Source organism: Mus pahari, chromosome X, assembly GCF_900095145.1.
Source record: "Mus pahari chromosome X, PAHARI_EIJ_v1.1, whole genome shotgun sequence".
NCBI classification, from domain to species: Eukaryota; Metazoa; Chordata; class Mammalia; order Rodentia; family Muridae; genus Mus; species Mus pahari.
Window position 1 is genome coordinate 117,485,727 of NC_034613.1, and position 25,972 is coordinate 117,511,698.

Consider the following 25,972-nt stretch of genomic DNA (forward strand, 5'->3'; position numbering starts at 1 on the left):
TGGTCTACAGAGTGAGTTCCAGGACAGCCAAGGCTACACAGAGAAACCCTGTCTCGAAAAAACAAACCAAAAATAAATAAATAAATAAATAAATAAAAAAAATTGGATCAACAAGCCAATTCCAGTATTTTAAAAGATTCATCCTTCTATTTGTGCTCCTCTAGAACCACTCCTGGTACCAACTTCTGTATTAGTCTGGGTTCTCTAGAGTCACAGAAGTTACTGATAGTCTCTATATAGTAAAGGAATTTATTGATGACTTACAGTCTGCAGTCCAATTCCCAACAATGTTTCAGTAGTAGCTGTGAATGGAAGTTCAAAAATCTAGCAGTTGCTTAGTCCCACATGGCAAGCAGGCGAAAGAGCAAGAACCAGACTCCCTTCTTCCAATGTCCTTCTATGGTCTCCAGCAGAAGGTGTAGCCCAGATTAAAGGTGTGTGCTACCACACCTTTAATCCCAGATGACCTTAAACTCGGAGAGCTCCCTGTCTTAATCTTCTGGAATCCATAGCCACTGTGTCTCAAGATCTCCATACCAAGATCCAGATCAGAAACTTCTATCTCCCAGCCTCCAGATTAGGTTCATTGGTGAGCCTTCCAATTCTGGATTGTAGTTCATTCCAAATATAGTCAAGTTGACAACCAGGAATAGACACTACAATAGCCATTTGCTCAAAAAGGAATAGTCTTCCTCAAGAAGTCACTTGAGTATCAGTCACTCTCTTATGTCTCTAAACAGCATTTTCTATTACTGATTTGATTTTGTGATATTATCTCAACATTTTAATATTAGAAATGTATTAGTTAATTAGAAATATGATTGTATGTTTGTATACCAACAAAGTTATTTCCAAAAGGAAAAAATCAGAAGACACTTACAATTCATTTTCTTGAGCATTCCTATTGGAAACTTCTAGTACTATTAAAGTCAATTAAAAAAAAAAACCAAACATATACAAATGATGAAAAACTGGAGGTGTCATAAAAAAGCCAAGCTAAGCTATCCTGATATGGGTTGTACATTTGGAACGCTTCATAGTCCCCCAAACTTAACATGCTTCAGAAACAGTTGCTTATTTGGATTCTTCAGAGAAACAAAGAGAAGGGATTTTCTTTTACTACTTCTCTGTTAAACTCTTTATCTTTTTCCCTACACATGTCAATCCAGGAAATATCAACTAGGTGAGTTTCAAATAAAGGCAATTTTATTTATGGTAATTTATTGAATTAATAAGTCACATTAGCACATTGCATGGAATGCTGGCTTTGAAAAAGAAGTTAATTGGATGTGAGAGTTGTTGCAACCTTTTGTAATTGCATGAAATCATTGGCATTGCATCTAATGTTCTCAGAGCAACACAGACCCAGATCTTACTTTTATCGCCAATCATAATAGAGCTATTCCAACACCAGTTTATCTTTCATGAAGTGGTCAAATATTATACTATGTCAAAGAAGTAACAGTTGGTATAAACTGCTATTTATTGCTTAAGGATAATCCAATTCCCACCTATCCTCTACAATTTGCTTCAATATACTCTGTCTAAAAAAGCACCTATACTTCTATTTTTATATTAAGTAATTAATCAAAAAAGTGTGTGCATTTATATTATTACCTTATAGTTTGTAAATTATATATGTGTACCTTCTCTTCTGTATAATGATTTGATCCTTCCAACTAATCAGTTTGTATGATTACAAGGCTCACTAAACCAAAGGGTCATAAATCCTGTATCTAATAGCAAAATTACAACTGAATCTCTGGTATCATGAGTGCCATGGTCAGTAGCCAATAAGGTTGCCACAGATATTTCAGTTCCCCTTACAGATAACTAAATATTAGATTTATACTTCCCTATCCCATTAAAACGATTTGTAAATTACTTTCTTTGGATGTGGAAATGTGAGCAGAAATGTCCCTTGTCATTTCTTGCCTGTGTTAGATTGAACTTTTCATTTATCCTTCCATAGTGATATGGAAACCTATTTCAAAATGCATTGTCCTTTGAGTCAGTCCTTTTAATGATTACCTGACATTGCCTTCACCTTACCAACTTGTATTGGGCATGAAATCTAAGTGAGAGATATGCCCTCATTATTTTAATCCAGTGTGTTTGAGTTATTACTCCTGACTTACAGACACATTCTTTCCATAGAAAGGACCAGTATTTTCTTATGAAAGTGTATCTTTCTCATAGCAAGTAAGACCTCGCTCCCCTGGGACAGATGATACTACTTTTGCAAATCTGCACTAGTAACTACCTGTGCCCATTCTCAAAGTGAAGTATTCTAGATTTGGTAGATGTAATGAAAAAGGATTGCACTATGCAATTTTCTTTAAGCACCATAGTGATTAATTCATGCCTGGAAGGATTATTATGACTTCAGGAAATATTCTTCCAACTGCTAAGCATATGAACATAGCATCTTCTTCCTACATGTGTGATTTTTACATTGGAAAATGTGAGAAGATAAAAGCCTAAATTAGAATAAAGATGAATATGACCGTGATCCCAATGGCGTGTATTTGTAGGTAGCCTTGCACTATTGAGTTAAATGCACTTCATATACTATCTATAAAGGAGAAAGATGGGTAAAAAATGAGTAAGGAGCATAACTAGGTTTAGAAGAGCCTTAGAACCAAAATTTAACCCTTTGAAGATAGAAATATATTTTTCTGAGTTTATCTCATTGATGGTGAAATGTCAGATACTGGGGGAAATGGCAAAAATAGAATTGGAAAAAATTAAGAAAAATTGTTATCTTTATACAGACATAACTCAGACTTCAACATGAACACTATTTGTCATGTACACGTTCATTATCTTTCTTTCATTCACTTGACCTAATCACTCAGAGTTTAAAAAAATGTAGAAGAGGCCCTCAAATTATATAATCCCAAATACTATCCATATAGGACATCTGAGAAATTTTACATCCAACTTTCTTTGGTCTTCAGTAGGAAACTGATATCCAGAAAGTAAAGGAGACTTGTCAGCTTATACATAGCAATTACCACACTTAAAACAGTTAGGACCCATACCTATTCAATCCAATCTTAAAGGAACTTCATGTTCATGTTATTAGCACAAAAGTCTATTTGGCATCCTATAAATAAGCTGCATGCTCTGGATACTAATATATGCCTATAAGAAAGAGGATAATAAAGTATTCAAATAATATAGGACATAGATATTTGTGCTCCTGTAACAAAGAAACCTAAATACTCAGTGTCTTAAGTTTTAAGTATAATTGTCCCTCATATTTGTCAGAGTATGGACATCCAAATAATAATGGAGCAATTTATATTGTGAAAGATTATACCTCCTGTCTCTAATAGTTCTTTTTGTCTTCTGTTGCTCTCATATACTTGGTTGTCGATGACCATGTCATACTACTGTTACCGTAATTGCACTAATTTCATGTTTTACTCTTCAACATAGCAATTAAATTTTACATTTATTCTTTTTTATATGAGATCTCATCGTTACAGTTTGCTTTTATATTGCTATGATAAAACTATAAATATCAAGTCCAGGAGACTCTTTAAAATAGTGGTTCTCCACCTATGGGTTGTGATCTGTTTGAGAGTCTAATGACCCTTTTACAGGGGTCAGCTAAGATCATTGGGAAATTCAAATACTTATATTATGATTCATAACAGTAGCAAAGTTATAGGTATGAAATTCCAACAAAAATAGTTTTATGGTTGAGGGTCACCACATGAGGAACTATGTTAAAGCGTCACAGTATTACAAAGGTTGAGAATCACTGTTCGGAAACAATATAATCTATTGACTTTGTTCTTTGTTACATCTCAGAATATTAAGGTAGGATCCGATTTCTAATGACACCACACACTTCAGACATAGGACTCATAGGAACCAAACTAGAACTGAGCTGGAAGCATCCTCCCTGAAGGCAAGCTCTCCTAGTATCAGAAATGTTATATAGGCTTCCAGAAATTAATAGTAATAAATAGTTCTACTGCTATGTAAAGCTTGTAAACCCACAACAATGATTGTTCTTAGAAGATGTACATAATGGTGCAATAGCACCAGTACCTTAGATGTAACCAACTGCTATGTAATTGGATTTGAGGCCAACTCAATAAGAAAAATTTCATGTCTGGTTTTGTAATGCTACCCAAGATACCATTACTTGAGGGGCCATAGACTTTAAAGAGGAACATACTATTACCATTTTCCTTAACTAATCTTATTTCTAATGCTATTCTAAATACTTATCTTTAAACCCATAGATAAATTTATCTCTTCCTCCTCATCAAATAGGGTATTTTAAACAGTAGACAGGGGCTACAACAGAGATGGTAACCAGTCAAAAGGCAAAGACTAAGTGGCTGTGGGGTACCCAGTCCCAGTTGGTACATCTAAAAAATCAACCCCTATACCTACATACATTGAGCATTGCAGAAGAGACAAAGAGAAGAATGCAAAAAGACAGATCACCAGGAAACCTACTGTCTTTTTGCATAATGGAGATGCCTCAGCTATGAAATTTAACAACATAATTGCCTATACATGACCTCCACAGTGATCACATAATTCTATATGCCAATTCGAATAAAGAAAATACCACAAGGCCCTAGCTTTAGATGAAAAGCTACAGGTAATCAATGGCTTAGGGAAAGAATGCATTTTCTCCAGGAGCAAATCTCTGATAGATTATCCAACCATAAGTGGTCTACCTTAAATGCATGTGTATTCAGGCAACACTTCCTGGAAACGTGTGTGTGTGTGTGTGTGTGTGTGTGTGTCTGTGTGTCTGTGTGTCTGTGTGTCTGTGTGTGTGTCTGTGTGTGTGTAGGGGCCTAAGTATATTTGGTTGTGGCTATGTGTAACTGTGGTCAATATCACATATTTACATAACAGTAATAATTACAGCAGAGGACATGGATTTGAGAGGGAGTGAGGTAGACATGAGAAGAGCTAGAGCAGAGAGGGAGTGTTGGAAACAATATAACCCAATGAACTCGTGTACTAAATTCTCAACAAAAACGAATCATGTCTGAAAGCTATGTATACAGAAAAGAACTTGTTTAAATTTACATATCTAGAACATAGTCCATCATTGAGGGAAGTTAGAGTGGGAATTCTAGCAAGAACTCAAGAAGAAACCATGCTTACTAACTTCTTCAGTGATTCATGAAGTTGAAGGAAACCCACATTACTAATGTTAATTCCCAATGTTACTAAGAAAATAAAAATAGTATTATTTTATCAATGGATAAATGGATATTAGTAGTAACAAATATTGGAAGATGGGGATAATTTATAGCTTTCCAAAATAGAAAGTGATATGTATAATGGTGCTATTCTCAGAAGTGAGGAAAGGAACAAGAGAATTTAAGAAAATATGGTTGGTTCAATTTTGTATATATGGAATAATATTTTCTTGTGAGATTTGCTGGTGAAAATATTGTTTAAGCTATCAGAATATGTAAGGCCTGAAAGAAGAGTCCTGAAATGTACATAACTTATAATTACGTCGAGCTGGCAATTCAGGCACAGGCTTAGAAGTAACCATTCAAAAGAACGCTATAGAGTCAGAACACCATGAGCACAGAAAAATCAGACTGGAATCAAGCACTGTGGGGGAAATCAAGAAGGAAGTGTAAGGTCGTGAAGGATATTAAAAAGAAATCCCACCCAGAAGATTCTTTGTATAGTAGAAGGCAATTAACACAGAAGCTTATAACTATTGATCAAAGTGCAAATAAATGACTGTGGAGTGCTCAGCCACAAATGGGACACCTATGTCACAGCACCCTGCTCAAGTCTCAGGAACTATCACAGAAGCAGTAGCAGAAACATTCTGAGAGCTGGAGGCTGGAGAAGAACAAAAGAAAAGACTGTCTTATGGCCTTGGCTGGATGCTATACTCATGAACTCACAGCAACTAGGATTGCCTGCACAGAGAAAGCCAGTCAACATTAAAGACTGGAGTGGGACTCATGAGCCCCCACCTCTTACTGAAGAGCTAGGTAAAGTTTATGACATTTAGTGGAGGAATCTTCCATTTTCTTTATAGGTGTGACTCTTGATAGTTTAACTACAACTGTAGACCAGTGAGTGTATGAGTACCCAGAAGTAGTATATGGACAGCAGAAATTCGAGTATATCAGTTATTAAATGAAAAAAAACACATGAACTCAGAGAGTAGCAAGGTTTGGGTAAATTTGATAGGAGTTAAGGCAAGGAGTTGGGAATGAATATAATGAAAATACAGTGTAGGATGTTATCACATAATTAATAAAATATTTATTTATAAAACAAGGTGGTCCCATGAAAACCAAGGGGATATTTTTTTCTTTTATATTACATTGCTCTGGATGGAACCTAGGCTTTTGTGCATGTTAAGCAAGCACTCTCCTGCTAATCTACCTCTCTAGTCTCAAAAGCAGACAAAAATTTAGGAGAGAATTAAGCAAGATGAAATAACAGAGTAGTATCATAACAAGACTTTCATTGGGTTTGTTACTATGGAGTTCACTGGTGACCTTAGAAAAGGCAATGACTGTTAAAGAAGGTAAATAAATTATGAAATATGTGAATCTTTGAAGTGTTTTGGGGGGAAATTACTGTGTGGACACAATGAATGCCCCCAGGAGATCTTTAATCAGGAAAGTGTTTCATCAGGATACGATAAGACTTAGATGTGGTTTCTTGGACTAATGGCAAAACATAAAAATGAGAGGAAGAAGAGACAAGAAAATATTTCACTGAGCTACACGCTACCAGGCCAAGAAAACGCTATATAGTCATCCTCTGTTCTACTGTCTCTGTTACTGTCAATAACACTGATTCAAACAACTGCCACCCAAAGCTGGCATTTATACTTCAGATGAAAATCACTAGTCTAAGGACATGCTCTATATTTTCATGACATTAGACTTCCCATGGTCTTTTTCTTAGTAGGCTCACCTAAGAGAAGCACGTTTTCCATCAAGGATAAATGATGGGGATGCCCAGAGGGAAATTAGATAGCAGATAAGCACATGGGATTTTGAATGGTCCTTTTGCTGTGCATGATAGCACTTGAGTTCATAAGCAACTCTACACATTGTGTTTACAGGAGGAGGATTCTGTGCATGTTTGAATGTTAGGAGAAAATTAAGGTTGATTCTCTACAGCCTATGGTGTATCATTCTGTGAGAGCAAATTTCTGTACATTGTTGAGTATATTGTGTTTAAAAGAATCCAATGTAATATGCATGGTCAGGCCTTATAAAAACATCCCTTGACACTTTTAGACACTAACCAAAACACCTGTTAGTATAAGGCTAACATTAAAGACACGGAGGTAGGTGAGGGATCAGTATAGCATTACTCAAATGTTGAAATAAAAATATCAATACTTCACTCAATAAGTAGGCCAGCTATGTACAGTGTTCCTATCTTGTTAAATTTTTTATTAGATATTTTCTTCATTTACGTTTCAAATGTTATCCCCTTCCCTATCTTCCTCTCCAAAAATTCCCTATACCCTGCCCCCTTGCCCTACTCCCCTACCCACCCACTCCCGCTTCTTGGCCCTGGCATTCCTCTGTGCTCTTCCAATTGATGACTGACTAGACCATCTTCTGCTACATATGCAACTAGAGACACAAGCTCTAGGGGTACTGGTTAGTTCATATTGTTGTTCCTCCTATAGGGTTGCAGAGCCCATTAGCTCCTTGGGTACTTTCTCTAGCTCCTTCATTAGGGGCCCTGTGTTCCATCCAATAGCTGACTGTGAGCATCCATTTCTGTATTTGCCAGGCACTGGCATAGGTTCAGAAGAGAAAGCTATATCAGGGTCCTGTCAGCAAAATCTTGCTGGTGTATGCAATAGTGTCTGGGTTTGGTGGTTGTATATGGGATGCCCTGGGTGGGGCAGTCTCTGGATGGTCCTTCCTTCTGTCTCAGCTCTGAACTTTGTCTCTGTAACTTCTTCTAAGGGTATTTTGTTCCTATCTTTATGCACAAATTACTGTAGTGTGTATTTTAACAGGTCTCAAGAAGGCTTAGGATACTCACTTCTCTCATGATCTTCCATTGTGTTAGGGAACTAAAATACAGTCATGAAAAAAGAGCTATTTAGAGTAACTATATAGTGTTACTACTTGGTGAATAATAGAATTTATAGAGAAAGTGAAGAGATATCCTAAAATAGCAGATGTCATAAACATATTATAGAGATTATAAGCCAATTGTATAGAACTCCACAATATCTGTAGTTTAGACTGCCTGTGATTTCAGTTTTTCAAGCTTTCAGTTACATATGGTCATCTGTGATCCAAATACAATTACTGGAAAATTGTAGATTGTTTTTATAACTTTCCAATGAACTTTTTAAAAGTTTGTCATTAAAATCACTCTATATTATTATGACTATTATTACTTTCTTAGTGTGCCTAATTTATAAATTAAACCAATATAAGTACATATGTATAAAAATATAAATTATATATTGTGTTCTATACTTTCTGGGTTTCTGGCATATACAGAAGGTTTGGAATGCATTTCCTGAAGGTAACATAGGACTGTCATGCATACTTAATTAGAACAAAGATTAATGAATATATTCTTTTATTGTAGTTGTTTTGGGTTTTTGAGATAAGATGTTATGTATTATAGGTTGTCCTTAAACTCACTATGAAGAAGCAGAAGACCTTGAACTAGAATTCTTTTGCATCTACCACTCAAGTACTAAGATTAAAGGTTTGCACCTCAATGTCTGGCTTCAAATTCATTAACTTAGAAAGAATTATCAATGTAGTCATATAGTCAAAGTACTTTATCCAGAATGAAACTTAAATTTTAAAATCTTTTTATCACTAGGCATTATGGTGGATACCATTAATCTCAGAAGAAAGAGATAGGAGACTTCAGTGTTCTGGGCTGTAGAGTGAGACTGTTTCAAAAAGAACAAAAAAGAAGGAAGAGAGAGAGTGTGTGTTCCTATCTTTTTAAATAGTCATGTAATATAATAGAAAATTACTTATCAAAATTATTATCTAAAGTGATGTCTAAAACTTTAGTGTTCTCATGGGATAGTTCTAGTTGGAACAATTTAAAAAGAGGTTGAATTTAAAATATTTCTTCTAATAATTTAAAAACCACATGTGCCCTATACACAGCTATGCAAGCAAAGCATGTCATGTTACTTAGCATAATTTTCATGGTTGTCACCCTAAAAAAGTTATACTTGTATAAGAGGTAGAGTATCTCTTCAGCATTCCTTTATTACACAGTACTGGGATAGATTTAATTGACAAATGTAGGTAGATTTTCCATATTATGATTTTCATCAGTCAACATTTAAGGTACATTTTCTATACTAAATTGTTCTATTAGACAGCATGTGTCTACCATCCTACCATTCTACAGATGTCTCTTGAAGATGTTGAAAGCACAAAAACAATACTTTCCCCTGTTACTGACCTCATTCTTCCACTCTCCTACCAAATCCCATTGCATTTCCATCCTGGAGTAGGATCTAGGACACAGTAATAATGTGGCATCCATTGCTATGAAGCTATGTGAGTCTCGAAGTGTTCAAGATGTTCCTGCTTGTAGGATTTTTTTCACTTTCTTTATACACATTATACTTTTAAATCATTTATAATATCAAAGAGACTATATGTCTTTTTGACTAGATCCCATACTTACCACATATTAAGGATAGTTCCAGAATCAGTATAATTTTTGACCGAGGAGTCACTTACCACATCCAAGGCTAAATTATATATCAAACCTAGATGCTGTATAAAAAAAGTCTGATAGTCTTAGTTTTATGTTTTATGTTTTTTAACACTTGTTTTTTTCTTCAAGTACCTTTAATTATGCTTTTAGTCACTTTAAATCACAGTGCACAATACTTTTTTATTAATAATTTTATTTTTCTTCAGTAAAATTGTAATATTTTCTTTATCCTTTTAACTCTTAAAACTCCCAATACTAGAGGTAATGAAATAGAAAAGTATCAACTTATTGTCCTGTGGTTTGATTTCTAGAGCACAGTGGTAAATGAGACTTTTAAAAAGATACTGGATCATTGAAAGTGTGCCATTGATAATTACATATGGAACAGAGGCCAAATTTTAGTATCGGTACTTATCAGACAACTCTATTATCATTTCTAAAGTTGGAGTAAGGAAGAGACACTAAAAATGTATCAACGATTTTGCTTCAGTAGTTTCCTGGAATTATATGATCAATAAAGAGTTGTTGAAGAAATAAATTAAGCACTGATTCTATGTTGCTCTCAAGTTCATGCTCTGGTGCAATCTTTTATGTTGAGGGCCTCTTGATTCTTCAGGAATTAAACACCACTGGCTAAAAGTCCTAACTCCTAGATTTTTCGAACTTGTCGTGCAGGGAATAATGTTTGCTATGTGCCGGATACCTGACTTGCTTGGATTCCATGTCTTATGGATGAATTTTCCATTTGAGGAAAGAGTTCTGCTGGCCAGCTACATTTACATTTGCCAATTGGGACTATCGGCAGTAAAATAGAGCAATTGCTTCCTTCAACTAACTTTTTATGTGTGTTTACCATGCCAGTAACTTTGCCTTCTGTTTCAGGGAGGAAAAAAAACTGTAAATATGCTGGTGATCTTTTTCAAATCATAAAATAAATATAGATGAGGGAAATAAACATTTAAATTAGAGCTATGATTAGGTTTTTAAAAATAACCTAAACTTTACAGTTACAAAAGCAATAAAACAAATTTACTTTTAAAAATTGCCCAGGGAAACATTTGTAAATAGGCCTCGAGCTCTACTCTGACCCCCAATAATTTATATATAGTAATTACTGAAATATTAGCCTAGACATAAATAATAATAACAAAATAATAGCATTTCTGTTGCTACTACATTTACTGTTTATACACCTACAGACAGATAATATTACTTTAGCATTGAGATTAAAATCATACAGACAATAAATTAACAGCATTTTAAATCACACGTATCCTTTATGAGGATTCTGTGCAACATATATTGCTTGACTAAATCCAGGTTTGTTTCTGGGGCTAATGACACAAACTCACAGACCTGGTAAATTATAAACAAACAAAAAAAAAGTGTTCACCATTATGATACAATTCTTGAGACCAAGCCTGGTAATGGCCTTCTTCCTGAGAGAGTCCTGAAGAAACACACAGGAATCACATGTGAGAGACAGGAAGCACTAGGCCAAACTAGGCTTTGTAATAGACCCAGTCTGGAGATAGCCATTGATCACATGCATTGATTAATCCATTCATACCGGTAAGAATTATAGACACTGTACCTAGGGCACACACTTGCTCCCACATTCTATTTTAAGGTTCAAATGATCATAACTAGAACTTTTAAATTGCAAGCTCCAAAACAATAAACACCAATATTGCATGTAATGGAAAAAACAATGACAAACACAGAATACAGGTAGCCTTTTTTCAACTCCAGTTGTGGGCATGTGAGAAGTTTACTTAGGATGGAATAGTTAGTATTGAATGGAAGACTCCAGGAAACTGATTTACTTTGGTTAGATACTACCCCAGAATAAAAATGGTTTACTGTCAATTTTACAAGTTACTAAGCTTAATATTATCATTTACTTCCCAAAGATTTGTGTGGGGACTTGAATCCAGATAAACTAAGTTTAAAGGGTAAATATTCTCTATTTGGACTGAATGGCTGTAGTAAGGTACAGTGTAATTTAGAATAAGAAAAACATGGGAAAGCATCACATTTCAAACTAAGACACTTAAGACATGTTATTTTTCCCTTTGTGACCCATCTACGTTTCTTTTTAAAATCTTTTGATTGGTATTAAGTGATTTGAGAGGAAGTCAGCACAGAGTCATTATGCACATATGTACATATATATGCACTGTGTTTGACAGTATATACCTCTCATATTTTCATAGCATACAATATGAAGCAACTTTCAAATGAGGTTTAGAAGGTAGGTAACATGTTTATACTACAGAATTACTCTATGTGACAGAATGATGAGGATCAAAGAGAGAGATTAACTTGTCTATGATTGTGTATCTATGAAGATGTAAAGACACTAAACAGTGTTGGCTCTAAAAATCTAACACTGTGCACTAATTCATGTTGCCTCAGGACATCAACAAGGTTGTAAATATGCTGCAGAAGAAAACACTGGGTTCCTATCAAATGACAGAATAGATGAGCTAGGATAGGCATAGGGTATAGGCAGACCATTGTTCTGAGAGCTATGTAGCTAATATAGCCAGTTGAGCTAACATGATTCCTGTGCCTTTCTTTAAACGTCACAGTGCTCACAGTCTTTGAAATACTGTAGTACTGGTTGTTTTTAAAACTTATTTTCTCCAAGTTGCTTGGTTATGTAAAACCATATTTTTACTGTGTAGATAAATATATGATAGCATTTATGTTATTCAGCACAGTGTTTTTACTAAGTACATTCAGCATTATTGAAAAATCACCCTCTGTTCTTTCCTGCCCAAATCCTACTTTTTTGTCCACTAAATTGGGCTATAGTACGTGGAAAAGTGCTAAGAGATGTGGATATAGATATTCCTTGGCAATGCTTATGTCTTGGTGCTGGCAGGAGGCAGAAGGCTAAGAACTGATGTTAAGTGAGCTTCATTTTTTGTGTGTCTGTGCTGTGCTTGGGCCACTTCTCTTGTGTCTAGCAGCTAAAAACTACACAGCTACCAATAGTATGCATCCCACATTTCCTGTAACAAGAGGCTAAGGGAAATCACCTTGACTTACCAACTCTTGAGAGAGCTGGGGATTCTGCTAATGCAGGAACTTTCACAAAAGTAGCAGAATTGTATGCATTCAGAGAGAAATGATTCACAGTAGACATATTTCACAGCCTGAGTTCCTAATATCTATGTGATAGGACAAACAGATCTGTCAAACTTAAGAATTAGCAAACCCACAATGACCTTGATATTCATCTAGAAAAGACTTCTCAGAGACTTAAGCAGAGAAAGGATTTTTAGGATAACTTTAAAAGGGAATAGCTTTGGCAACTCCTTTAAGGTGATTTAGCCTGAATTATTCTAGGCCTCATTTGGGGCAATTTTGTCCAAATTAGCATATTTGATGGAAAATATAAAAATAAGGACAAAATTGCTTAATTTTTCATACTGTTAAACAGGACAGAGCACAGTGACATAATTTTAAACTGGGTGTGTGTTTCAGGGCTATTGGGGTTTCTTAAATGATTTATATCTGGCTTAGAAATGCATTGTGGGATATTTTTTCCTTCTGTAGTCACACATTAGTTTTGTTTTTTTCTTTTTCTTCAGACTAACAGCTTGAGAAGTTGAAAGTTACTGGATAAAGACTAAATGGCATAGGGCAGGGAATTTAGGGTGCAACATCTGCTGTAGCTAAACACTAAAGGAGATTATGTGAAAACAGTTATTCTGGGTTTGATTGTATTGATACACTTATACAATCTATCTTCCTATACTCAAAAATTTGATACTAAAAACATGACTTCAGTCCTTCCAGTATGAACTGGTAACCTGAGCAGACCTTGGGTGCTAGCTCTGCACCTAGTCCCACAACACCCAGAAGAAGCTCAACTCTCTGGTTGTCAAACATGCCCAAGATTATAGTTGAGGAGACCACAACATCTGCCACAACACTAGGACCCCTGGCATCCAGGGATTCAGGAACCCTTGTCCTGCCAGTGGCACTGGTTCCTTCCACTCTGAGCCAATGCCCTGAGAAGACCTCGTGTACTACCTCCTCACCCAGTCCCACAACACCCAGAAGAAGCTCAAATCTCAGGTGCTCTAACACAGGTTCAAAGGTGATCTAATACTTCCAGGATCACCGGATCTCAGGAGCTTGGTCACACCAGGATTTCAGGATCCAAGAAGGAAGCTTGACTCCCAGTAACTCTGACACACCCAGGATCTCAGGATCACATGATCCCAGAAGCACAGGACCATAGAGACAGCTGGACTCCAAAGAGTTCTGACACAACCAGGATCACAGAAGGGACAGGTTCCAGTCAGAGACAGCAAGGGAAATTAGCACTAGAGATAACTAGATAGAAAGAGACAAGCACAAGAATATAAGCAACAGAAACCAAGGTTACTTGACAAAATCAGAACCCAGTTCTCCCACCACACCAAGCCCTGGATACCCTAACACACGTGAAAAGCAAGATTCAGATCTAAAATCCCATCTCATGATTTTGATAGAGGAATTTAAGGACATAAATAAGTCACTTAAAGAAATACAGAAGAACACAGGAAAGCAGGTAGAAGCCTTAAAGAGGAAACACAAAAATCCCGTAAAGGATTACAGGAAAACACAACCAAACAGGTGAAGGAGTTAAACAAAACCATCTAGGATTGAAAAAATGGAAATAGAAACAATAAAGGGAGACAACCCTGGAGATAGAAAACCTAGGAAAGAAATCAGGAGGAGTAGACACAAACATCAACAACAGAATAAAAGAGAAGGAAGAAAGAATCTCAGGTGAAGAAGATACCATAGAAAATATTAACATAACAGTCAAACACAATGCAAAATGCATAATGTCCCTAACCCAAAACAACTAGGAAATCTAGAACACAATGAGAAGACCAAACCTAAGGGTAATAGGTATAGAAGAGAGTGAAGATTCCCAACTTAAAGGACCAGTAAATACATTAAATAAAATTATAGAAGAAAATTTCCCTAACCTAAACAAAGAGATGGCCATAAACATACAAGAAGTCTATAGAACTCCAAAATAAGTTGCATCAGAAAAGAAATAATGCACAAAACAAAGAAAGAATATTAAAAGCAGTAAGGGAAAAAGCTCAAGTAGCATATAAAGGCAGACCCATCAGAATTACACCAGACTTCTCAGTAGAGACTATAAAAATCAGCAGATCCTCTGCAGATGTCATGCAAACCCTAAAAGAACACAAATGTCAGGCCAGGCTACTATACCCAGCAAAACTCTCAATTACCATAAACAAATTTACACAATATCTTTCCACCAATCCAGCACTACAAATGATAATAGATGGAAAACAGCCACACAATGAGGCAAACTATACCCTAGAAAAAGGAAGAAACTAATCTTTTCTCAACAAACCCAAAAGAAAATAACTGCACAAACATAATTCTACCTCCAACAACAAAAATAACAGGAAGCAACAATCACTTTTCCTTAATATTTCTTACCCCAATGAGTTCAATTCCTCAATAAAATGATATAGACTAACAGACTAGATACATAAACAAGAACCAGCATTTTGGTGCATACAGGAAACACACCTCAGAGACAAAGATAGACACTACTTCAGAGTAAAAGGCTGGAAACAATTTTTCCAAGCAAATGGTCCCAAGAAAAAAGCTGGAATAGACATTCCAATAACAAATGAAACCAACTTTCAACCAAAAGTTATCAAAAAAGATAAGGAAGGACACTTCATACATGTCAAAGGAAAAATCTATCAAGATGAGCTCTCAATTCAGAACATCTATGTTCCAAATGCAAGGACACACACATTCATAAAAGAAACTTTACTAAAGCTCGAGGCACACATTGCACCTCACATAATAATAGTGGGAGATTTTAATAGCCCACTATCAGCAACGGACAGAATATGTAGACAGAAAATAAACAGAGACACAGTGAAACTAACAGAAGTTATGAACCACGTGGATTAAACATATATTTACAGAACATTTCATCCTAAAACAAAAGAATATACCTCCTTCTCAGCACCTCATGGTGCCTTCTCCAAAATTAACCAAAAACAAGCCTCAATAGATAAAAGAAGATTGAAATAATCCCATGCATCCTATGAGAAAACGATGGATTAAGGCCAGTCTTCAACCACAACAAAACAATAGGAAGCCCACATACACATGGAAGATGAACAACTATCTACTCACTGATAACTTGGTCAGGGAAGAAATAAAGAGAGGAATAATAGACTTTAGAATTTAGTGAAAATGAAGGCAAAACATACCTAAACTTATGGGACACAATGAAAGCAGTGCTAAGAGGAAACCTTATAGCTCTGAGTGCCTCGAAAAAGAAACTGGAGAGAGCATACAGTAGCAGCTTGACAGCACACCTGAAAACTCCAGAAGAAAAAGAAGCAAATTCACCCAAGAGGGGTAGAAGGCAGGAAATAATCAAACTCAGGGCTGAAATCAACCAAGTAGAAACAAAAATTACTATATAAGGAATCAACCAAACCAGGAGCTGGTTCTTNGAGAAAATCAACAAGATAGGTAAGCCCTTATCCAGACTAACCTGAGGGCAAAGAGACAGTATCCAAATTAATAAAATCAGAAATGAAAAAGGAAACATAACAACCAAAATCAGGAATATTAAAAAAAAATCTTCAGATTATGCTAAAAACGCCTATACTCAACAAATCTTGATGAAATGGATAATTTTCTAGACACATACAAGGTGCCAAAGTTAAATCAGGATGAGATAAAACATGTAAACAGTCCTATATCAACTAAAGAAATGGCAGCAGTCATTAACAGTGTCCAACAAAAAAAAAAAAAAAGCCCAGGACCAGTTAGTTGGTTTTAGTGCAGAATTCTATCACACCTTCAAAGAATACCTAATACCAATTCTCTACAAACTATTCCATGAATTAGAAGCAGAAGGAAAACTACCCAATTCATTCCATGAAGCCACAATTATGTTTATACCTAAACCACACAAAGATCCAACAAAGAGTACTTCAGACCAATTGCCCTTAAGAATATTGATGCAGGCCGGGCAGTGGTGGTGCACGCCTTTAATCCCAGCACTTGGGAGGCAGAGGCAGGCAGATTTCTGAGTTCGAGGACAGCCTGGTCTACAAAGTGAGTTCCAGGACAGCCAGGGCCATAGGGAGCTACACTGTCTTGAAAAAACAAAACACAAACAAACAAACAAACAACGAATATCGATGCAAAAATACTCAAAAACTCCTTGCAAACTGAATCTATGAACACATCAAAACAATCATCCATCATGACCAAGTAAGCTTCATCCCAGGGATGCAAGAATGGATCAATATAAAAAAAATCCATCAACATAATCCACTATATAAACAAACTCAAAGAAAAAAATCACAAGATCATCTCATTAGATATTGAGAAAGCATTTGACAAAATTTAACACCCCTTCATTGTAAAAGTTTGGGAATTCAAGGCCCATAACTAAACATAGTAAAAGCCGTATACGGCAAGCCAATAACCAACATCAAAGTAAATGGAGAGAAACCTGAAGTAATCCCACTAAAATCAGGGACTAGACAAGGTTGCCCATCTCTCCTTATCTTTTCAAAATAGTACTTGAAGTTCTAGCCAGAGCAATTAGGCAATAAAAGGAGATTAAAGGAATACAAATAGGAAAGAAGGAAGTTAAGATATCACTATTTGCAGATGATATGACAATATACTTAAGTAATCCCAAAAATTCCACCAGAGAACCTGTACTACTGATAAACAACTTCAGCAAAGTGGATGGATATAAAATGAACTGAAACAGATCAGTGGCCTTTCTTTACACAAAGGATAAACAGGCTGAGAAAGAAATTAGGGAAACAACACCCTTAACAATAGTCACAAATAATATAAAATACCTTGGTGTGTCTCTGACTAAGGAAGTAAACGATCTGTATGACAAGAACTTTCTCTGAAGAAAGAAATTGAAGAAAATCTCAGAAGATGGAAAGATCTCCCATGCTCATGGACTGGCAGGATTAATATAGTCAAAATGGCCATCTCGCCAAAAGCAATCTACAGATTCAATGCAATCCCCATCAAAATTCCAACTCAGTTTTTCATAGAGTTTGAAAGAAAAATTTGCAAATTCACCTAGAATAACAAAAACCCAGGATAGTGAAAACTATTCTTAACAATAAAAGAACTTCTAGGGCAATCACCATCCATGAGCTCAAGCTGTACTACAGAGCAATAGTGATGAAAAAAAAAAAAAAACCTGCGTGGTATTGGTACAGTGACAGACAGGTATATCAATGGAATAGAATTGAAGACCCAGAAATAAACTCACACACCTATGGTCACTTTATCTTTGAGAAGTAGCTAAAACCATTCAGTGGAAAAAAGATAACATTTTCAACAAAGGGTGCTGGCCATTAGCATTTAGAAGAATGCAAATTGTTCCATTCTTATAACCTGGCAAAAAGCTCAAATGCAAGTGGATCAAGGACCTCCACATAAGACCAGGTACTCAGACACTAATAGAGTAGAAAGTGATGATACTCTCCAACACATGGACATAAGGGAAAATTTCCTGAACAGAACACCAATGGCTTATGCTCTAAGATCAAGGATCAACAAATGAGACCTCATAAAACTGCAAAGCTTCTGTAAGGCAAAGGACATTGTCAATAAGACAAACCGGCAACCTACAGATTGGGAAAAGATCATTACAAATCCTACATCTTATAGAAGGTTGATATCCAATATATACAAAGAACTCAAGAAGTTAGAGTCCAGAGAATTAAATAACACTATTAAAAAATAGGGTACAGAGCTAAACAAAGAATTCTCAACTGAGGAATATGGAATGGCTGAGAAGAACCTGAAAAAACATGTTCAACAGCCTTAATCATCAGGGAAACGCAAATCAAAACAACCCTGAGATTCCACCTCACACCAGTCAGAATGGCTAAGATCAAAAATTCAGGTGACAGCAGATGCTGGATATGATGTGGAGAAAGAACACTCCTCAATTGCTGGTGGGATTATAAACTGGTGCAACCATTCTGGATATCAGTCTGGAGCTTCCTCAGAAAACCGGATACAGTATTACTTGACCACCCAGCTATACCACTCCTGGGCCCACACCCAAACATATAACCTTGTTATATGCTCCAACATTTAACAAGGACACAAGTTCCACCTTGCTCATAGTAGCCTCATTTATAATAGCCAGAAGCTAAAAGTACCCAGATGTCCTTCAACAGAGGAATGTATACAGGAAATGTGGTACATTTACACAAAGGAGTACTCCTCAACTATTAAAAACAGTAACTTCATGAAATTCTTAGGCAAATATATGGAACTAGAAAATATCATCTGGAGTGAGGTAACCCAGTCACAAACAAACAAACAAAAACACATGGTATACATTCACTGATAAGTGAATATTATACCAAAAACTCAGAATACCCAAGACACAATTCACAAACCACATGAAGCTCAAGAAAAAGGAAGATCAAAATGTGGGTGGTTCTGTCCTTCTTAGAAGGAGTAACAAAATACTCATGGAAGCAAAAATGGAGACAAAGTGTGGAGCAGAGACTGAAGGAAAGGTCATCCAGAGACTGCACCACCTGAAAATCCATCCCACATATAGTCACCAAATGCGGACACTATTTTGGATACCAAAAGTGCATGCTGACAGTAGTATGATATAGCTGTCTCCTGAGAGGCTCTGCTACAGCCTGACAAATACAGAGGTGGATGTTCACAGCCAACCATTGAACTAGGCACAGGGACCCCAATGGGTCCCCAATGGGGTCCCCAATGAAGGAGTTAGAGAAAGGTCTGAAGGAGCTGAAGGGGTTTGCAACCTCACAGGAAGAACAAAAATATCAACGAACCAGACACTGAAGAGCTCCCAAGGACTAAACGACCAACCAAGGTGTACACATGGATGTACTCCAGCCACATATATAGCAGAGGGTGGCCTAGTGGGACATCAATGGGAGGAGAGGCCCTTGGTTCTGATGCCCCAGTGTAGGGGAAGGCCATGGAGGGGAGGTAGGAGTGGGTAGGTGGGTGGGAGAATACTCTCATAGAGACAGGGGGAAGAAAGAGGAGATAGTGGGATTGTGGAGGGAAAACTGGGAAGGGGGTTAACATTTGAAATGTAAATAAATAAAATAACCAAGAAAAAAGAAAAAAGGAATGTATTTAACAAAATGTGTCATTTTGTATTTTAATTTGAAACATATAAAATAAGTGGATAAATACATCCTAATTTTGGAAGGAATGAAAAAAACCCTTTTAACCCATACATTTTCTTCAAATTGATAACTGGTTCAAAGAGATTACCTGTATGCTTTTTCATTCTAGAATCTGCCAAGCTGCTTACAAAGTTCTATAAAATATAAAGTACTTAGAAAAGCCAACATAATTTTGGAAATAACTTCAGAAAACCTACAATATCAGAATTTAAGGCATACTATAGTGCTATATTATTCAAAATTATATCTTTACATGAATACTATCATTTGTTTTGAGGATTATACAGATACCCTTTATAAAATTTATCTAACTTATACCGAAAATTAATAAAATTTAAATCTCTACTTCTCCTTCCCAGAGATTCTTCTCTTCCCCCTACTGAGTAGTACTGTAGCATCCATACTTAGGTGGGATCCTTCATCCATGGTGTTCTGATAGGATGCATGGGATTATTTCAATCTTCTTTTATCTGTTGAGGATTGTTTTGTGTTCGATTATATGGTCAGTTATGGAGAAGGTACTGTGAGGTTCTAAGAAAAAGTTATATTCTTGTGTTTTAGGATGAAATATTCTGCAGACATCTGTTAAGTCGACTTGGTTCATAATTTCCATCCTTGTGTTGGAATTTTCCTTTTATTATCCTTTGTTTGGCTGGATTTGTGGAAAGATATTGTGTAAATTTGTTTTTGACATAGAATATCTTAGTTTCTTCCTCTACACTTATTGGGAGTTTTGCTGGATATAATAGCCTGGGCAATCAAATAAACCATTAATCAAGAAAATGCTCAACAGACTTGTCTACACAACACTTTGATACAAGCATTTTTCTCAACAGTCTTTTCTTCTCTAATGACACTGGTTGTCTCAAGTTGATACAAACAAACAAACAAACAAACAAAACACCAAACAGCCACAACAAAACATTAACCAGCACACTGTCCATCTTTTATTGAAAACTACTATGTTTTAAAATAGGTGCTGTCTATCAAGTTGATGTTTGGTAGTTTTTAGAATTTTCTTTATCGTAAAGATATTTTATTAATTATTTTCACTTCCAGATCTACAGTTGCCTTTTTTCTCTTTTTTAATCAGATATTTTCATTATTACATTTCAACTGTTATCCCCTTTCCTAGTTTCCCCTCTGAAAATCCCTTATCCTCTTACCCCTCCCCCTTCTCCCCAACCCACTTACTCCTCCCTCCTGGCCCAGGCATTCCCCTATATTGGGACATAGAACCTTCACATGACCAAGACCCTCTCCTCCCATTGATGACCAACTAGGCCATCCTCTGCTACCTATGCAGCTAGAGCCACGAGTCCCTCCATGTGTTTTCTATGATTGGTGGTTTAGTCCCAGGGAGCTCTAGGGTTACTGTTTGTTCATATTGTTGTTACTCCTAGGGGGCTGCAAACCTCTTCAGCTCCTTGGGTACATTCTCTCGCTTCTTCATTGGGGACCCTGTGCTCTGTCTAATGTATAACTGTGAGCATCCACTTCTGTATCAGTCAGGCACTGGCAGAGCCTCTCAGGAGACACATACATCAGGCTCCTGTCAGCAAGCTCTTGTTGGCATCTGCCATAGTGTCTCTGTTTGGTGATAGTTTATGGGATGGATCCCCAGGTGGGGCAGTTTCTGGATGGTCATTCCTTCAGTATCTGATCCAAATTTGTCCCTGTATCTCCTTCCATGGGTATTTTGTTGCTCCTTATAAGAATGATTGAAGTATCCAAAATTTGGTCTTCTTTCCTCTTGAGTTTCATGTGTTTTGCAAATAGTATCTTGGGTAATCTGAGCTTCTGGGCTAATATCCACTTCTCAGTGAATGCACATAATGTGTGTTCTTTTGTGACTAGGTTGCCACACTTAGGATGATATCCTGCAGACCCATCCATTTGTCTAAGAATTTCATGAATTCATTGTTTTTAATAGCTGAGTAGTACTCCATTATGTAAATGTACCAAATTTTCTGTATCAATTCCTCTGTTCAGGGACATCTGGGTTCTTTCCAGCTTCTAGCTATTATAAATAAGGCTGCTATGAATATAGTGGAGCATGTGTTCTTTTTCTAAGTTGGAGCATCTTCTAGGTATATGCCCAGGAGTGGTATTGCTGGATCTTCCAGTATAAATATGTCTAATTTTCTGAGGAACCGCCAAACTGATTTCCAGAGTGATTGTACCATCAATGGAGGAATATTCCTCTTTCTCAACATCCTTGCCAGCATCTGCTGTCACCTTAATTTTTGATCTTAGCTATTCTGATTGGTGTGAGGTTGAATCTTAGGGATGTTTTGATTTGTATTTCCCTGATGATTAAGGCTATTGAACACTTTTTCAGGTGCTTCTCAGCCATTTGGTAATTCCTCTGTTGAGATTTCTTTGTTTAGCTATGTACCATACTTTCTAATAGGGTTATTTGGTTCTCTGGAGTCCAACATCTTGAGTTTTTTTTTTTAACTTATTTTATAGATATTTTCTTCATGTACATTTCAAATGCTATCCCAAATGTCCCCTATATGTATGTATGTATATTGGATATTGATATTTGCCTATTATTGGATTTTGCCCACTATCAGATTTAGGAATGGTAAAGGTATTTTCCCAATCTGTTGGTGGCCTTTTTGTCTTGTTGACAGTGTCTTTTTGCCTTACAGAATCTTTGCAATTGTATGAGGTCCCACTTGTCGATTCTTGATCTTACAGCATAAGCCATTGATATTCTCTTCAGGAATTTTTTCCCTGTGCCCATATCTTCAAGGCTCTTCCCTACTTTCTCCTCTATAAATTTCACTGTCTCTGGTTTTATGTAGAGTTCTTTGATCCACTTAGACTTGAGCTTTGTACAAGAAGATAAGAATGGCTTAATTCATATTCTTCTACATGCTAACCACCAGTTGAGACAGCACCATTTGTTGAAAATGCTGCCTTATTTCCAATGGATGATTTTCACTCTTTTATCAAGGATTAAATGACCATAAGTGTGTGGGTTCATTTCTGGGTCTGCAATTCTATTCCATTGATCTACCTGTCTGTCAATGTACTAGTATCATGCAGTTTTTTATCACAATTGCTCTGTAATACAGCTTGAGGTCAGGGATGGTGATTACACCAGATATTCTTTTATTTCTGAGAATAGTTAGTGCTATTCTAGTTTTTTTGTTATACCAGATGAATTTGCAAATTGACCTTTCTAACTCTGTGACGAATTGAGTTGTTATTTTGGTTGGGTTTGCATTGAATCTGTAGATTTCTTTTGGCAAGATAGCCATTTTTACTATATTAATCCTGCCAGTCCATGAACATGGGAGATCTTTTAATCTTCTGAGTTATTTTTGGTTTCTTTCTTTAACTTGAAGTACTTATTATATAGATCTTTCACTTCCTTAGTTAGAGTCACACCAAGTTATTTTATGTTATTTGTGACTATTGTGAATGGTGTTGTTTTGCTAATTTCNTTCTCAGCCTGTTTATCCTTTGTGTAGAGAAAGGCCATTGATTTGTTTCAGTTCCTTTTTATCCAGCTACTTCACTGAAGTTGTTTACCAGGTTTAGGAGTTCTCTGGTGGAATTTTTGAGGTCACTTATANATACTATCATATCATNTGCAAATNGTGANATTTTGACTNCTTCCTTTCCAATTTGTATCCCTTTATCTCCTTTTGTTGTCTAATTGCTCTGGCTAGGACTTCAAGTACTATATTGAATAGGCAGGGAGAAAGTGGGCAGCCTTGTCTAGTCCCTGATTTTAGTGGGATTNCTTCNNGTTTCTCTCCAGTTTGATTTTGACTACTGGTTTGCTGTAGACTGTTTTTATTATGTTTAGGTAGGGGCCTTGAATTCCTGATCTTTCCAAGACTTTTACCATGAAGGGTGTTGGATTTTGTCAAATATTTTCTCAGCATCTAATGAGATGATCATGTGTTTTTTTTCTTTGGGTTTGTTTATATAGTTGATTACATTGATGGATTTCTGTAACTGAACCATCCCTGCATCCTTGGGATGAGTCTACTTGATCATGATGGATGATCATTTTGATGTGTTCTTGGATTCGGTTTGCAAGAATTTTATTGATTATTTTTGCATCGATATTCATAAGGGAAATTGGTCTGGATTACCCTTTCTTTCTTGATTCTTTGTGTGGTTTGGGTATAAACGTAAATGTGGCTTCATGGGATGAATTGGGTACAGTACCTTCTGTTTCTATCTTGTGGAATAATTTGAGGAGTATTGGAATTAGGTCTTCTTTGAAGGTCTGATAGAACTCTGCACTAAATCCATCAGGTCCTGGGCTTTTGTTGTTGCTGCTGCTGCTGTTGTTGTTAGGGAACTATTAATGATTGTTTATATTTCTTTAGGAGATATGGGGCTGTTTAGATCATTAATTTGGTCCTGATTTAACCTTTGTACTTGGTATCTGTCTAGAAAATTGTCCATTTTATCAAGATTTTTCCAGTTGTGTTGAGAATAGGCATTTGTTGTAGGATCTGATGATGTTTTGGATTTCCTCAGATTCTGTTGTTATGCCTCCCTTTTCATTTCTGATTTTGTTAATTAGAATACTGTCCCTGTGTCTTCTAGTTACTCTGGCTAAGGCTTTATCTATCTTGTTGATTTCCTCAAAGAACCAGCTCCTGGTTTGGTTGATTCTTTGTGTAGTTCTTTTTGTTTCTACTTGGTTGATTTCAGCCCTGAGCTTGATTATTTCTTGCTGTCTACTCCTCTAGGATGAATTTGCTTCTTTTTGTTCTAGAGTTTCTAGGTATGCTATCAAGCTGCTCATGTATGTTCTCTCTAGATTCTTTTTGGAGGCATTCAGAGCTATGAATTTTCCTATTATGACTGCTTTCAATGTGTTCCATAAGTTTGGATATGTTAAGGCTTAATTTTTATTAAACGCTAAAAAGTCTTTACTTCTTTATTTCTTCCTTGACCAAGTTATCGTGTTGTTCAGCTTCCATGTGTATGTGGGCTTTTTATTATTTATGTTGTTATTGAAGATCAGCCTTAGCCCATGGTGATCTGATGGGATGCATGGGATTATTTCAATATCTCTGTTTACTTTCTTTTTCCAGGATCTGTCCATTGATGAGCATGGGGTTTTGAGATCTCTTACTATTACTGTGTGTGTTTTGAGCTTTACTAAAGTTTCTTTAATGAATGTTGGGAGTACGGACTGCAGAAGCAACACAGTTTCTGGGACAGATCATGCTTCAGGCTCCAGACATCTGGGTACCTTCCCTGCCAGAGGAGAGGTGTCTACCGGAGAGGGCTCTCACTGCCTGAGCTGGTAAGGGAGCCATCTTTGATCTGGGTCACTCAGTTTCCAATCTGCTCAGGTGAGAGTAGGGACTGCAGAAGTGACACAGCTTCTGGGACAAACCCCGTTTCAGACTCCAGACAACGAGGCACCTTGCTCTCCAAAGGAGAGGTATCCGCCCAGGAAGACTCTCATTGCCTGAGCTGTAAGGGAACCATCTAAGCTCAGGGTTGCCCAGGCTCCATTCTGCTCCAGTGAGAGTGTGGACTGCATAACCAACACAGCTTCTGTTACAGACCCCGTTTCAGGCTCCAGACATCTGGACACCATCCCCGCCAGAGGAGGGGTGGCCAACCAGGAGGGCTCTGGCTGCCAGAGAAGGTAAGAGAGCCATATCTTGTCCTGGGTCCCTCAGAGACTAGTCTGTGCAGGTGAGTGTGCAAACTGCAGAGACTACACATCATCTGGAACAGGACTCATTTCAGGCCTACATCTTCAGCCAGAAGGCAGGTCTGAATGCCAGAACTCTGTACGCCTTCCCTGCAAGAGGAGAGTTTGCCTGCAGAGAGTACTCTGACCACTGAGACTCAGGAGAGAGCTGGAATACAAGGACTGCTGACAGAGGCTAACAGATTGCCAGGAGGAACAAACTCCAACCAGAGATAAGTATACCAACTAACTCCAGAGATCACCAGATGGGGAAAGGCAAACGTAAGAATCTTACTAACAGAAACCAAGACCACTC

At 36.8% G+C, this 25,972-nt stretch overlaps 1 protein-coding gene and 1 pseudogene across 1 annotated transcript in view; one reads left to right on the forward strand and one right to left on the reverse strand.

Moving 5' to 3' along the window:
- Positions 1-25,557, reverse strand: part of LOC110313698 — a 156,614-nt pseudogene extending 131,057 nt beyond the window's left edge.
- Il1rapl2 (interleukin 1 receptor accessory protein like 2) overlaps positions 1-25,972 on the forward strand; it is a 1,246,644-nt gene that overhangs the window by 1,024,458 nt on the left and 196,214 nt on the right. The window lies entirely within an intron of this gene.